Source organism: Rhineura floridana, chromosome 16 (assembly GCF_030035675.1).
Source record: "Rhineura floridana isolate rRhiFlo1 chromosome 16, rRhiFlo1.hap2, whole genome shotgun sequence".
In the NCBI taxonomy this organism is placed as follows: domain Eukaryota; kingdom Metazoa; phylum Chordata; class Lepidosauria; order Squamata; family Rhineuridae; genus Rhineura; species Rhineura floridana.
In genome coordinates this window covers 415,550-426,287 of record NC_084495.1, presented here as the reverse complement: position 1 = coordinate 426,287, position 10,738 = coordinate 415,550, and positions in this window count along the sequence as shown.

The window sequence follows — 10,738 nt, the reverse complement described above, 5'->3', positions numbered from 1 at the left end:
CTTTGTGGAAGTCCAGGAATTTTTCAAAAATTCATGAACGACGTGTTTAGAGACTTGTTGGACACGTATGTAATCTGTTACTTAGATGATATCCTGGTGTTCTCAAAGAACCAGGAAGACCACGACCAGCATGTGAAGACGGTGTTGAAGAGACTGAGAGAAAATCACCTGTATGCTAAATTAGAGAAATGTGGATTTGACCTCAAGTCTCTAGACTTCCTTGGATATCGAATCTCAGTGGAAGGCGTGGAGATGGACCCAGGGAAAGTAAGCTGCATATTGGACTGAGGCCAACCTGTCACCAAAAAGGATGTACAACGGTTTTTGGGGTTTGCCAATTATTACAGAAAGTTCATTCCAGGGTTTTCCAAATTAACAGCTCCTCTGACTGACTGTTTAAGGGGGAAGAAGAAGTTTCAATGGACAGAGAACACCACCGAGGCCTTTGAGGAGCTGAAGAGAAGGTTTGCTACTGAGCCCATTCTGCGCTTTGCTGATCCGAACCGCCCTTTCGTAGTGGAAGCAGATGCTTCAGATTTTGCCATCGGGGGGGTCCTGCTACAATTAGACCAAGAAGGGAAGGAGCTGCACCCCTGTGCGTACTTCTCTCGGAAGTTAAAGCCTGCAGAGAAGAACTACACAGTTTGGGAGAAGGAGCTGCTGGCCATCAAGGACTCTTTTGAAAACTGGAGACAATACCTAGAGGGGACCTCTCATCGAATTGAAGTGCGCTCCGACCACAAGAATCTTGAAAGCCTCCAAACAGCCAGAAAGCTGAACCAGAGACAGATAAGATGGTCCCAGTTCTTCACTAGGTTTAACTTCCAGATTACTTACCATGCCCAAGCCAAGAACCAGAGAGCGGATGCCTTATCCAGACAGCCACAATACAAAGAAAGTGAATCCGAGGACCAGCTTCAGTACGTAATCCCGCCAGAGAAATTAACGTTGGGAGTATGCCAGCCTTCATGGGAAGAGGAACTCAAAAAGGCACAACAAGAAGATGCAGACATGCTAAAATATCAGCAGGAGACGGGACAAGGTCAAGACTCAGAAGTAACCTTTCACTGGACTGTTATGGTTCAAAACTGCCAGATATGTGCCAGAAGGGGAATTAAGGCTCAGAATCCTACGCCAGTGCCATGATTCCATCACAGCGGGACACTTTGGGATTTACAAGACCATTCAGAATGTGGCCAAGGACTTCTGGTGGCCTAAAATACGTCGGGATATTGAGAGTTATGTAAAGTCCTGCTCTGTCTGTCTGCGGACAAAAACACAAACAGGGACACCAGCAGGACTGTTACAACCGTTGCCTGTCCCACACGAACCCTGGAAGGACCTCTCCATGGATTTTATAACTGATCTACCCAAGTCCCAAGGAATGACAGCCATCTTAGTAGTGGTGGATCTACTTACCAAAATGGCACACTTTCTTCCTTGTGCAGGGGCCTTAGAGGCTAAAGAAATGGCCAAGTTATTCATAAAAGAAGTCTACCGGCTGCATGGATTGCCAAACAGCGTAGTCTCAGACCGAGGAACTCAGTTCACAGCCAAATTTTGGAGAGCAATGTGGAAACAGTTGCAGACGGAATTAAAACTCTCCTCCACCCATCACCCCCAGACAGATGGGCAGACGGAACGCTTGAACGCCGTTTTGGAAAGATATTTACGAAGTTATGTGTCCTATCAACAGACTGACTGGGTATCATATTTGCATTTTGCAGAGTTCGCCTACAACAATTCTCTGCACTCCAGCACTCAACAAACCCCGTTCTTTGCTAATTATGGATTCCATCCTAAAGTCTTTCCAAGCAGCTCAGAAGGAATGCTGGTACCGGCAGCTGAGAACTTCCTTAAGGAATTGCAAGCGGCGCAACAGACACTGAAACAGCAGTTAAACGAAGCCAAAACGGAGTACAAGCGAGTTGCTGACCTGCACAGGAAGGAGGCCCCCCCCTTCAACCGGGAGACCAGGTATGGCTGTCCACCCGCTTCCTTCAGATGCCGGGCAAATGTAGAAAATTACAAGACAAGAGGGTGGGTCCTTTCAAAATAGAAACTCAAATCAATCCCGTGGCGTACCGACTGAAGCTGCCTGACACGTTTAAAATACATCCTGTGTTCCATCAATCCCTCTTAACGAAAGCCGCCCCTCCCAGTGAGTTACGGCCGGAGGAACCTCCCGGAGCTCCACTCCTGGTAAATGAGCAGCTTGAGTTTGAAGTTGAGGAGATCTTAGATTCCAGGATCAGACGCCACAAGCTGCAGTACTTGATTCACTGGAAAGGCTATGGGGTGGCTGACAGATCATGGGAAGATGCAGCTGATGTGCATGCTCCAGAATTGGTAAAACTTTTCCATCAACGTTTTCCCCACCGTCCCAAGCCAGACAAGGGGAGGGGGGCACAGCCTGGGAGGGGGGATGGTGTCGGAAGGCAGAGCTGGGGTCCCAATCCCGGGGAGCTGGATCCCAGAGAGTTGGGAGAAGAGTATTCGGATGGATGGCAGAGGGAAGGGGGAGGAACTTCCCCCCTTTGGAGCAAAGATGAAACAGAGGAACTGCCAGTGATAAGGTCGCTTAGCAACGGGGAGCCTGAGCCCTCCCTGGACATTCTCACGCCTCCCCCTCTTTCAGGCTCAGAGCAAGAGGGGGAAGAGGGAGGGCTGCTCACAGCCGAAAAGCGGGGAGGCAGTTTACCATCAGCCCCTCCCCTATCCCCCATCCTGGAATCGGAAACTTCAGAAGAGGAGGGGGTGATGCTTCCCCCCTCACCGCGCACATGCAGACAGGTGAAAAGACAGGAGAGAAGGGGGGGAAGGCAGGCAGTACCTGAGGGGCAGTTAAGGAGGAGCGAAAGGTTGCGCGCCCGTTTAGCCCCTTCTTAAAGAACAGGCGGGAAGAAGTCCCTTGCTCTGTCAACTTTCTCCCAATGCCGCAGGACCTGTATCCCTGTATTGATTCATGAGAAAACCCAGTCTTTGTTTGGACATTACCCTAATGAAACACGAATTAACTACAATCGTTGGTCTGGTTCCTGAGTCACATCCTGGGCCTGACACCGTGCAAGCCCTGGACCGCTACCTGGACTCAGTGGTTGGCTGGATGAGGGCCAGTAAACTGAGTCTGATTCCTAGGAAGATGGAGGCGCTGTGGGTTGGTGGTTCCCAAGTTCAGGTAATTAGTCAGTTGCCTGCTTTGGATGGGGTCCTACTGCCTCTGAAAGAGCAGGTCCATAGTCTGGGGGTACTCCTGGATCCATCTTTGTCGCTAGAGGCCCAGGTGACCTCAGTGGCTAGGAGTGCCTTTTACCAGCTTCAGCTGGTACTACAGCTGTGGCTGTTTATGGACTGGAATAGCTTGACCACTTATCCATGCACTGGTACCCTCTACACTCTATGTGGGACTACCCTTGAGGTTGGTCTGGAAGCTGCAGCTGGCGAAAAATGCTGCAGCAAGACTGCTCACTGGAGCAGGGTATCGCCAACTCCACTGCTGAAAGAATTGCACTGGCTACCTATTAGCTACCGGGCCAAGTTCAAGTTTCTGGTTTTGGTATACAAAGCCCTATACAGCTTGGGAACAGGGTACATCTTACCCTTAATATACCCAGTTGATCACTGCGCTCTGCAAGTGAGGGCCTCCTGCAGATACCATCTTATCAGGAGGTCTGTTCTGCACAACATAGGAAGTGGACCTTTGGTGTAGTGGCACCTACCCTGTGGAATCTCCTCCCCTCAAATATTAGACAGGCGCCATCTCTGTTATCTTTTCAGCACCTACTGAAGACCTTCCTCTTTCAAGGTAAGACCTTTTAAGGTGAGACCTTGTTGCAGTCTGCATCTGGGTTGGGATTGCTTTTTAATATGTTTTTAATATGTTTTTAAACCTTTTTTAAAAAATAGATGTTTCTAAACCTTTTTAAAAAGATGTTTTTAAAGATGTTTTGTTTTAATATATTTGAATGAATGACTGAATCTTTATTGTTCAAAGCCATAGGCCACCACAATTAAACAGGCATAAAAATATATTTTCAAGTCTGTTTTTATAATGTTTAAAAGTGTTTTTAGTACTTGTTTTCCACCCTGGGCTCCTACTGGGAGGAAGGGCAGGATATCAATCAATCAATCATCAATCAATCAATCAATCAATCAAATAATAAATAAATAAATAAATAAATAAATATTGTTTTTAAATTTTTAAATTTTTAAATTGTGTTTTAAATTGTTTTTTTAAATATGTGTTTTAAATTGTACTTGTTTTTAGTTATTTAGAGAGCTTCGGCTATGGGGTGGTATACAAGTTTAATAAATAAATAAATAAATGCAGAAGTGGGGAAAAACACGACAACCCTCCATCTCGGACCATGGAGAGCTGCTGCCAGAAGGCCAGATGGTCCAAATGCGTTAAACAACAGGAGATGCTAAATGCATTGCTGTCAATCAGACAGTCGCTTCATGGCAAATGCAGAGGGGGAAGGTCCCTTTATGACAGTCATGCCAAACACCCTGTTCCACTTCCCCTGGAGTCTCCCTTGCTCTCCCTTTTGTCTCACAAGTCCACACTCCACTACAACAGACGTCCCAAGGAGCCAATCAGCATGAAAGGGGAGGTTGTAGGTTAGCTACTGAGAAGAGTCTTCTCAGTGGCTGGCTCACCTCCTTTCACTCTGATTGATTCCAATCAGCATGAAAGGACAAGTACTCTTCTCAGTGGCTAACATGCTTTCTTTTCATGCTGACTGGCTCATACATAGGGACCTGGCTGGGACCCTGCTGCAAAAAACTTAATGGAATTTCAACCCCTGGACAACTGCACCCCTGCAATTAGACAAGGGTTTTGTTTGTCTATTGGCACCAGTGGGAGCTTTTTTTGCGATGTCTGTTTGCCATGCAGGGGAAGTGATTCTTTTGTGGAAATTGCAGCTGGGGAGGGAAGTGTAAAACCTCCACAACTTGCATGCTGCAGTCCCGATAAAAGACATGTCCCTTGACTTACTATTAAGTAAACAAAAGCCCTGATGTAATTGGCAGTGCTGAATTGAATAGCACGTGTCCTTAGACAGCCTTCCCCAACCTGGTGCCCTCCAGATGTTTTGAACCACAACTCCTATCAGCCTCAGCTAGCATGGCTGTCCTGGCTCCGGCTGATGGGAGTTGTTGGGGAAGGCTGCTCTTAAGAGAAGAGGCATTTAAAGTGCCTCCCAGAAGGTTGCCCCTTCTCCATGTGGCCATATTTCATTCTGGTTGGGCCAGCGTCTCCCAGCACTTCCTTTTATTTCCCCTTTTTTGTAAGCTGGCAATACGTGTCTTTGTTTCTTGGGGTTCTGTTCAGCTTCAAGTGTTGAGACAATGTTGGTTGGAGATAAACGAAGGAGGCTGATCAGAGTAGCAAATTCCACCTCTCAACGAACACAAGTTCACTAGACCACCGCTCTTCAGCCTTGGATCCCGAGATGTTGTTGGACTACAATTCCCATAGTCCCTTGGCCAGTAGCTTGGGGACCCAAGGTTGAAGAACAGGGCGCTAGCCCACCTGCATGGTCTCTGTGCACATACAGACTGTACATGTGTAGGCACTTTCCACACCATCAGAGGCCATGCCCAACTGCATATACAAACTCTACGTGCACATACAGGGACCATATGGCCTAGGGAATACACAGAGGGCCACTGTGATCTCTCTGTCTCCCTTGTCACTCACTGACTCACACACACACACATGTTCACTGTATGCATTATGATGCATGAAAAATGCAAGAGAATGTCACATAATGGTTTAGGAAAAATTTGTTCTTGTTCAGGAGAAATCTCAGGCTTCTTTCATTTTTTCCTTAGACTTCCTTGTTTGGAGCATCATAATCACCTGTCAAATCACAATTAGCTTTAGCACAGATCCTCACCCACAAATTGTGATACACACTCACACTGCACATATTTGCAGACTTTCCCCTGCAAAGAGGAGGAGGAGGGAGGGGATTTTTTTTTGTTTTTCAACAAATTAAAGTGATACATACTTTATGGCTTGTCTCTTCCTCCTGTCCAGACTATTTTTAAAGAGGCATGATTTTCCCCCATTCCCCTTTTATAAAAGGCTTGAAATGAAAGAGGAAGCCAACAGCAACTGCATCTCCTGAATCTCCTGCTTGTTTGCAGTAGAAGCAATTTGTTTGTAGCTCAGGACGCCTGGAGCCTCAACTTGTGTATGTGTGTGAGAGCACATCTGAGTGCAAGGGGGGGGGACTCTGTAATGATGCTGCCAACATTAAAGGTCTGAGGCAGCCAGTGGCAGCGTTGCTTGGGGCGGGGGATAAGGCAACTCCAGCCTGGCTTTCAACTGAAAAATTAACTAGTAAACAGAAGAGGGAAGCTCACACCTCACTTCAGTGTGCTCTCTCTTCTCTTCATTGACAATAAACATCAGCAGGGAGCCAAGCGTCATCATGGTCCCTCAGTGCTCAAGGGAGATGTTGCTTTACTACCACCACTAGCACTCCAAAAAAAATCCTGACAAGGATTTCAAACAGGAATTCTAACTTCAAGCAGGGAATTATCCATAAACATACATACCAAATTCCCCTGTGGTGTCTCAATGCTCAAGAGAGATGTGGCATTACAGAATTCTCCCATACCCCCCACATATTGCCAGCTTACAAAAAAGGGGGAATGCCAAATAAGCCAGGGCTGAGGCTTACTTATGTACTTACTTAAAACCATGTCTTAACTCCTGCCTGTTCTCGGTGGAGTTGGATATACATTAGCCCCACTGGGTAGGCTTACTGTCTCTAGGGGTGTTGCTCTGCAACATATACTGCCTCACATGTCTGGTTTTCTCATTACATGGTGTTGCACATAGGCAGCTCACGTGCCCTTTTTAGCTGTGCTGCCACATAATGAGGCAGAAAATGTCTGACTTTTGACCAGCATGTGTAGAAGTCCAGATTTTACATGTGGAAACTTCTGCTGTCTGGAGCACTTGTGAACGCAGCATTCCAACCCCTGTCCATGCAGACCTTGGCATGTGCCAGGTGGCAGTCTTGTGGCCTCCTCAGCATTTGCCCAGATTAGGACATCTTGAACTGACTAACACAACACAGCTGCCTGCCATAGGAAGTGACCCCATGTGAAAAACCCAATGCTTATAACATATGCAGAGTTATGTGCTTTAATACAGGATTTTGGCAGCTGCTTAGTGGCAAGCAAACTGCACCTATGCTCCACACCTATACAGGTTTGAAGCCCCATCATCTCTGGCCGAGCCAGAGTCTCCTGAAGCTCAGGCCTTGACGCTTTCGGGGGTGGAGCCTGGAAGCTCGAGGGTGGGCCCTGTGGCAGAAGAAGGCAAGCTTGTCAGCACTTGGTGATGTATTATATTTTTAAAGCAATCCCAAGCCTCGTCTCCTGTTTCACCTTGCACACAGGATAATTGCTGTCTTCTCCATGTTTTGTTAAAATATATTTGTCTGTGTCGAGCCCTTTTGTCCCTTCAAAGCATAGGGTTACTGCAGGGCAGGATTAAGCTGAGGAGGGCCCCTAGGCTGATTCTGATCCACCCTCCATCCTGTCCCATCCCATCCCATCCCCCTGCTTCACCTACCTTTCCATTTTTTGCGGCTGTGTGCACTGCGTACGCAGGTTTGCCACCAATCAAGATGGCAGCCGAGGTTTCGGGGCTGAAGCCTCTGCTGCCATCTTGGTTGATGGCAGCAATGCGCACATGTAGCATGCATGCGTGCCATCAACCAAGATGGCAGCAGAGGCTTCAGCCCCTTAGGGAAACCTCGGCCACCATCTTGATTGATGGCAAACCAGAAAAAACAGTGGAGAAAAAGGTAAGTGAAGCGGAGGGATGGCAGGTGGTTTGGAAGCTCTTGTCCCATGATCCGTGGCTCCTGTCCTACTTCCGTGGATCGCAGGCTCCCAAGAGCTCCGGGCCCCTAGGCTTCAGCCTACTAACCCTAATGGATAATCCGGCCCTGGGTTACTGTAGTATAGAAACACTCTTACTATTCTGCTGGTTCCAGTGCATCTCCACCTCTCTCTTCTGAAAATGGGGGCACACAACGCTAGTCAAACCCCGCCCCTTTTTACTCTAAAGCCTGGTGGGAGCAGCTAGAGAACATTTTTTAAAAAAAATCAATTTCAAAGAGATTTCACAACTGATTGGCAGGGAAAGGAAGATACTGCAGGTCAACGACTGGTTACGCAGATGGTGTCGACGGGAGAGGTTTGGATTCTGGGACCATGGTCTAAGCTTCTTGGAGGGGGGATTGTTGGCAAGAGATGGGCTGCACCTCACGAGGACTGGGAAGAATCTCTTTGGCAGAAGTATGGCAAAACTCATCAAGAGGGCTTTAAACTAAAGCCTCTGGGGGATGGAGATGATAGCTTAAATACCGAACCACAGACAGCGGGCTGTAAACGCAACAATTTGAAGGGTACAGGAGACACTGGGAGAGAGAAAGGGATGCATGGCAAAGCTCACGGTATATTAACGGAGGAATCCAATCGGGACAAAACAGACTTCTGGTGTCTATATACCAACGTGCGGAGCTTGAAGTCTTAGTGCATCAAGGCAAATATGACATCATAGGGATAACAGAAACTTGGTGGGATGACTCCCATGATTGGAATATAGCCATTCAAGGATATAAACTCTACAGAAAGAATAGAAGCAACAGAAAAGGAGGGGGAGTAGCGTTATACGTCAAAGACAAATACACCTCTATGGAAATCCAAGAGAGCAAACAAAGGGGTCCGGTAGAGACCATTTGGGTAAAAATAAATGGAGAAACAAATAAAACCGACATGGTAGTAGGTGTCTACTACAGACCCCCTGGCCAAGAAGAGGTGGTAGACGAGGCCTTTCTCAAACAAATCTCTGAAATCTCAAGGAGGCAAGAAGTAGTAGTGATGGGGGACTTCAACTACCCAGATATCTGCTGGGAGACAAACTCTGCGAAGCACAAAGCCTCCAACAAATTCCTGATGGGCCTTGCTGATAATTTCCTCTTCAAAAAGTAGAAGAAGGAACAAGGGGATCGGCAATCTGGACCTGATCTTAACTAACAGGGACGAATTGGTCACGGGAATTAAAGCCGTCGGTACCTTGGGGGAAAGTGACCATGTAATGCTGGAATTCGGGATTCTGGGAAAAGCCAAAGAAGAATATAGTCAAATATGGACCTTGGATTTCAGGAAAGCCGATTTTAGCAAGCTCAGGGAAATGATGGGTAGGATCCCGTGGCTAGATAGACTAAAGAAAAAAGGAGCCCAAGAAGCATGGGAGTTCATGAAGAACGTATTACAAAAAGTGCAATCACAAACAATTCCAAAGAGGAGGGAAAATGGAAGACATCGGAAAAAGCCAATGTGGCTACACGGAAGACTGGTGGAGAAGTTAAAAGTAAAAAAGAGCTTGTATAAAGAATGGAAGGAAGGACGCATCACCAAGGAAGAGTACCGATGAGCGGCTCGGGCTTGCAGGAATAGCGTAAGGAAAGCTAAAACCCAGAATGAGCTGAGGCTGGCGAGGGAAGCGAGGAACAACAAAAAGGGGTTTTTCAGATATGTTTGAAGCAAGAGAAAGACCAAGGAAATGGTGGGTCTGCTGCACAATGAGGATGGCAAAATGTTGACAGATAACGAGGAAAAAGTAGAACTGCTCAACACCTATTTTGCCTCCCTTTTCTCCCAAAAATGGAACAGTGTGCAACCTTGCATCGGTAGCAATCTCAGTAAGGGGTCGGGATTGCAGTTCAAGATTGATAAGGAGATAGTCAGGAAAGACCTAGTTAACCTAAATGAGTTCAAATATCCAGGGCCTGATGAACTGCATCCCAGAGTATTGAAGGAACTTGCGGATGTACTCTCGGAACCTCTTGCCATCATCTTTGAGAAATCCTGGAGAACGGGAGAGGTGCCAGAGGATTGGAGACGGGCAAACGTCGTCCCGCTCTTTAAAAAGGGTAAAAAAGAAGATCCGGAGAATTACAGGCCGGTCAGTCTGACTTCAATACTGGGAAAGATATTAGAACAGATAATAAAAGAGTCCATTGGCAACTATCTAGATGACAATGCTGTGATTAGAAGGAGCCAGCATGGGTTTGTCAAGAAAAAATCCTGTCAAACTAATCTCATCTCTTTTTTTGATCGGGTCACTAGCTTAGTAGATGGTGGAAATGCTGTAGATGTCATCTATCTAGATTTCAGCAAGGCGTTTGACAAAGTCCCCCACGACCTTTTGATTAGCAAACTAGTCAAATGCGGACTACGTGGAAATACTGTCAGGTGGATTCACAACTGGTTGGAAAACCGTACTCAAAAAGTGGTCGTCGGTGGCTCTGCTTCGGCCTGGAAGGAGGTTTTGAGTGGAGTGCCACAGGGTTCTGTCCTGGGGCCGATACTCTTCAACATTTTTATCTATGACTTAGATGATGGAGTGGAGGGAAGCCTTATGAAGTTTGCGGATGATACGAAACTGGGGGGGATAGCTAACACAATGGAAGACAGGAATAAAATCCAAAGGGACCTGGATAGACTAGAAAATTGGGCTGAAAATAATAAAATGACATTCAATAAAGACAAATGCAGGATTCTGCATTTAGGCCACAAAAACAAAATGCACAGGTACAGGATGGGAAATACCCGGCATAACAGTAGTGCGTGTGATAAGGACCTTGGAATTGTAGTGGATCGCAAGTTGAACACCCAGCAGTGTGATGCTGTGGCATAAAAG